Here is a 6296-nt window from a genome sequence, read left to right on the forward strand (position 1 = left end):
GTCCTTCGCAATCTACAACGACCAGAACGCTCCTCACCAGTGCTTGCCCGTGCTGGACCCTCGTGGAAATTCTACCGAGCACCGGCAGAGGCCCTAGGAAGCACGACAAGCGAAGGGGAGTCTTTTCCAACGCAGGCCACCACTTGCGATGTCTCTTGAAAACGCTCTTGGGTATCACGCTCACTGGTGATCCCGTATCCACAAGCATTCGCAGCTTCCGGTCTTCCCACAGTAAATCTTGTTCGATCGGTTTCATGATGTCTCGGTTAGACGAACTGTGAGCGACCAAGGCGTGGAGCATCTCTTCCTCGCCGTCTTCGTCGTTATCTGAATCTTTCAGCGAGTACGCTCCTTGCCGAGTAGCGCGACCCGACGAACATACCCTCGCCAAGTGCCCCTTCTTGCCACACTTGTGACACACAGAGCTGCGGTGTCGGCACTCGTCCGCTGCATGATGTGCGTCGCATCTCCAACACAACGTGCGTGGACTGACTGTGCTGGCGCTGGTACCGTGTCCGCTAGGACGCCGATTGCCCCGTCGATTTCGAACAAAATGCACACCGCCAGCTCCGTCCCCGGAATCAGTCTTCCGCATTGCCCGGGCGTTCTCGGCGGCTGTCTCCGATGACATTGCAAATTCTTCCGCCTCATCCAGGTTCAATTTCTTACGCGTGAGTAAGAAACGTCGTGCCTCGTCATCCCGCATGCCACAAACGATTCTGTCCCGCAGCATACGGTCCAGGCTCCCGCCAAAATTGCAATTTTTGGCGAGACGCCGCAGGTCAGCTACAAAGTCTTGAACTTTCTCTCCTTCTTCTTGTTTGCGTGAAAAGAACGCGTAGCTGGCAGCAATCTCGTTCGCTTGGGGATCGAAGTGCTCTTCAAGGTAGCTCACGACGCCCTCGTAAGTCAGGCTATTGACGCACGTCGTCTGGCAGCGCCCTTGCAGAATTCGGACGACGTTGTCGCTGAGGGACGATACCAGAAGGGCTCGACGCTTCGCCGCATCCGTAACACAGTGGCCTTCAAAGTAGGCCTCTAGGCGAATTCGGTACGTGCTCCAGCCGCTCTTCGTTTCGTGGGCGTGACCCCATCCTTGCTTTCTTCTTGCCTTAGCGTGATGTTCCGTCGTGGAAGAATCCCATCCTCGTCGCCACTGAAGCAAAGCACAAGGAGGGTGGAAACCCGAAGGTTTTATTCTGAAGAGCGGCGCTTTTTGACCGCCGACGCCAGTCAGAATCTGGTCACGAGCTGTCTCGTCACGAGCCTCGGCGCAAGGCATGCGCTTCTCGGCTCGTCAGTCTCACGCGCGAAGCGCGTGGATGTCCGAGTACACAACAGATGGGGTAGGCGCGGGGTTCCGGTAAAGTTCACTCTAGAGCCATCAGTGAGCAGCGAGAACTCATCCGCTCGCGAGTGACCACGTGCTGGCGGGCGCGCAGCACGAACAATAAGGTGAAAGGAGGAAAGTCTCATACGAGTTCGGCCATACCCGTCCGGCCCTGTCCCCCTCCCCCTCCCCCTCCGGCTTCTTTCGGCTGTTCGCGGTAGCAGAGAGAGTGGACGGTTTTGTGGACGTAAGATAGATGGCGACACTAAAACTCCGTATATTAAAAGTTTTGTAGATGATACCATATTTTTGACGCATTTATATTTATGTTGGAACGACAAGATTTATAGAAAAGTTACCTTTTATCGAGCAGGTATTCGCACAACTTGCCATCTGTCTACAAGACCCCCCATTCACGTCATGCCGCGTGTTTCTCATGGCCCCCGCTCGCGGCTGCAGGTCGGGGAATATTCTAATTTTTGCCTCGCTATTACGCGGTGGAATCACAATATTTCGATGAAAGAAGGTGCGTTTTTTGTCATTTGTGACATGATGAATAATGTCAAAAGTAGAATATGCCAATTTTTTCAACGTTAAAATTGTTGCCACAGCTCCTTTAAATACATTACTCACAAGAGGCTGGATAAGGTCATTTTTCATACCCAGACGTAGTCTCCGGTGTACCAAAAAATAAATTTACCCAAGAAACGAAGCATAGTGAAGTGGCCTACTAATCCTCGAGGTCCCGTGCTTAGTGGTTTCGAAAGAGAGAAAAAAAAAAAAGACCGTTGCCCAGAGCTGAGTGACTCCAGCACATCTAACACCCCCCCCCCCCCCCCCCCCCTGTAAGAAAAAAAAAAAAGGAATTGACAAAAGTTGTAACGGGTAATTTGGTAATCGATTAGACCAAAATGTAATTCAATTACAATGATAGTTAGTCCTTAAAGAAAGTAATTGAAGCGTTACAAAATTACACTAAAATTTAATCGATTACAAGTAATCTATTACTTCTAACGGCGTTACGTACAAGTCTGATTATTGCATACGTTCAAGGTAATAAGATTGTCCTCAAGACTCAGGCCGCAGTTCATGCCACAAGTTTGTTGAACGACGATTAGACAAAGAAGTAGCATTGATGAACAAGACGCTTTTGTAACATAAAATGTATCGAAGAATTTGTTTGTCAGCGTTCTTATTTACACAGGCGTGTTTCTTCAATCTCTATGAGAAGGTACCCGTTGGTGTAGCTTTATATTCAGTTAATTCTGACAGCTATTGTCAGCGTATTGCGCACTGCTATGAAGGGACAGTGTTGCTGACAGAGCATATATGTGCATTCCTTTTATTTCGTAATTTTTTACTTCTCTTCGATACTTAGAAAGAGCATTTGAGGCGGACAAATGTATCTTACGTGAGGACCTTGTCGTTTAAATACCACGCACACAGTTGCGCTTCATTGCGGCCTGAAGACATGCGTCGAGTTAAAGGGACCATGAAATGACCTTTTTACTTTTGCCACATAACTTTTACATTAAACCGTCAATGTTCACTGAATGCCCAACAGGCATCCGTTTTTGTCTCGGTTTATTAACTTCTACACAAAAAATTAATGAAATATCGACTTTTTCTTTCTCTCCAACTGACCGCAAAACAAGCTGCGCCGTAATTTTGACGGTCGTGACGTACCTTGTTTCCGGAACCGGAAGTTCTCTCGGCAGTAGGAGAATGGGAGCGGCGGCGAGTCGGCGGTGTGCCGGTAGGTTTTACTGCGCTGATGGCGCGGATTTTCTGAATCGGCGCCTCTCAGCGCCGCGATAGCCATGGACACATCGCAGCTGAGCGAGATTCAATTAGATATGTTGCGCTACAGCGACAGCATGGGACTAGTCCCATACGCCGGTATGCCTGTTGGGAAGTGCGGCGACTCTTCCGGTGAAGACTCCAGGAGCCCTAAACTCGTCAGATACAAAGTTGTAGCCGAAAGTTCGCGGAGCGCGCCGATTGGATGTCGACGAGAAAAACGCGAAGTCATTGTCGTGATTGTCCAATCGGCGCGCTCCGTCAACTTTGCCTCCAACTTTGTATTTGACGAGTTTAGGGCCCCAGAAGTCAACCCAACTGTCGTTGTTGGTAAAAGGCGACCCGTGTCAGTCGTTTGCAAGGCGACGCAGATAGAGACAAATGGCCGCGGCGTTTTTCGCGGCCTCGGAGATGCAGGAGCGAGCCGACGTTAAAAAAGATACGTTTGAACTACGATAGCGTCAGCAAGAGCCACGTAAATACCTGTTCGCACTCAGAGCGGACGCGCGCGTTTGATGGAAGTGTTGTATTCGCGTTGTTGGTAAGCGCTTCGGGACTGATCTTTTACGATTGCAACTCGGTACTGACGCGACACCCGGCAAAGGAAGGTTTGACCGGCATTGCACGTAGCTCCCACGAAGTGTTATAGCTCGACAGTGACGTGCAGTCTGTCAGAATAAAAATGGCATACTAATAACAAAGTGTACATACCGTGTTACGAAGGTAATCCATACGGCGTTTATTTGAGCTCTATTATCACACAAAACAAGAAGATAGAATCGACGAGAGTCCCTTTTCGACGACAGTGTTCGTCAACACTGCCTCGGAAACCAAGGGGAAGAGATTGACCTCACCCCTTAATCTAAAATTGAGGTGAGCGATCAAAATACAGGAAGGGTCCGCAAGGGTCGCACGGGCATATTGCATTCAGCACGCCAGCCGGTCGTAGGCAAACGGTCTTGGCCAAGTACTGTCGAAGCAACGCTGCACCGGAGTCGGAGTGCCTGCTTCGGAGTGCCCGCTAGGCCTATCTGTTGAGCTCGCTTGGTCGCGGGTCGGTGAATTCGTGGCCGTTCTGGCTTTTCTCGGGCGTTTGTGGATCGAGCGTTCTTGTTCGTCGTGGTCTGTTTCAAGTACTTTTTTCTCGCTGCTTGAAGTCGAAACGCGCGAGAAGAACACGTCGCGGCCAAGTAACTGAGCCCAACGCTGTCGGCCCGTCGGCCCTACCGCCCCTCCTTTGTTTACCACACGATAGATGGCGCTTGGCTCTCAGCATAATTAGAGTGCCTTCATACACACGCGCGCTTTTGCTTGAGTGGAGACATCTCAGCCATTTTTCCGCCCAATCGTTTTTTTATGCATTTTGAAGTGCGCGCAATCCGGTGTCACTCAGCTCGAGCGCGTCGCTTTGGCCAATGCATAGACGCCATTTTACCGCCCAAGCCACGCACTGAGTGCGCGAGAGCGTCACGCGCTGGCACATTCAGGGCAACAATGGATGTCTTCACCCTGAGGCAGACAGACATGTAGGCACCCTAAGCATTATTAAAGCCCCTCGATATATTTTCGTTTGTCTTTGCAAGTAGCGCCAAATCCGCGAGCGCACGTGGCCCAGGTCTCGAGCGGCCCTTGGAAGCAAATGGCGGCGCAGCACTGAAATGAGCGGCCCTTGGAAGCGAATGGCGGCGGAGCACCCGATCGTGGCACGTGTCTTGCGCAGTTCCACAACAATGGTTGGCGGTACTTGTGAAAACACTTTTATCAAGGGGCTTTAAGCATTATCAAATTTGGCAATTTTCGTCACATCTCTAATTATGCTACAAAATGTAGATCTGAGTATTATTTAACAAAACTTTTAGGAAACATTCTCCGGCTATTTATTGTTTATGATCGCGGTGCTGGTGAGGTAGGCTCTTACCCAATAGGCGACGTGGATTCGGCTGACGTGCTGCGTTTCCGCGGATGCATCGCAGTGAAAAAGCAGAGAGCTTTCGAAGGAAAGAAGGCGCAAAAGAGTCCAGTTTTCTTTTAACAGTTCTATAGCGAATAATTTGTTTTGGCTCCCTATTTTTGTGTTTTTGTGTTTCTTTTCACACCTTTTACGACGTGCGGTGGATGAAATTAGATTTTAAAATCATTTCATGGTCCCTTTAACTATAGTCGGATGCAACCTAAGAACAATCTTTTAGCTCCACCCACAAGCGCATTGCGCCCATCTGAAGTGCGTCCGCCGTCGAGAAAGTAGTTCGCTAGCAACGTTGCTTTTTCTTCCTCCAGGAAACGTGTCTTAAACTACTACAATATTTATTTAATTCATTCAGGACATTTAAATGATTTAGAATACGTTTTTGTCAACGAAATAGCTGTTTAGTAAAGAATGAAAGTCATGTCCATAGTACCGTCTTCCCAATTCATTTTCTGTCCAAGATACTGTCTAACATACCGTCTAACATACCTCTCAGCAGTGCTAAGCCTCGCGCCCGCTTCAAAATTTTCGTTGGCGATAGCGTCGCTGGATTCTCACGTTGTCGCGCAAAAACTGCTGCAAACGCAAGCCGATACCATTAAGATTTCGTGGCGTAACCTCGGGCACGTAAAACACGGTGCAAAAAAGCAGAATAATAGTCACGAGAAACTAACGTCGCGTTGCTAAGGCCAGCAGCCATGTTGGGCTTTTTTTTTTTTTTTAAAGAATCGCGATTGGTCCACGGAATCGTGACGTCATGAAAACGATTGGATGGCGTTTCTCGGCGTAGGATTACATTTTCCTCTGAGAGGCATTTCCGGTTTTTTCTTAGCTTGCAACCGACTACACCAGTTCACATGGTAGCGTTTGCTTACGCTTGAGTTGACTGTGTTACGTTACGTTGCGATATTATACTTCGTTTCACGTTTTGTGCGAGCGAAGTCAAAGCTAGAAGCGCGAACCCAACACTCTCAGCGATCCTGCTTTGCGCGTGCGCTAGTGCACTACAGGCGCTGTTACAAGCAGCATGCTCGCGCTTGTAGCGTCGGCTTCGCTCGCACATAAGGTGAAACGAACTATAGATACTTTTAGTAGATCGCATTCTAGAGCTACACGTTTCTAGCGGGAGCTCGTGCCGTCACTTTTAAGTATGGATTTGGCACGCGCCAGCTGGGCCCGCTTTCTGCTTCGTACGATCTA

This window comes from Ixodes scapularis, unplaced genomic scaffold (assembly GCF_016920785.2).
Source record: "Ixodes scapularis isolate PalLabHiFi unplaced genomic scaffold, ASM1692078v2 PGA_scaffold3__209_contigs__length_174095766, whole genome shotgun sequence".
NCBI classification, from domain to species: Eukaryota; Metazoa; Arthropoda; class Arachnida; order Ixodida; family Ixodidae; genus Ixodes; species Ixodes scapularis.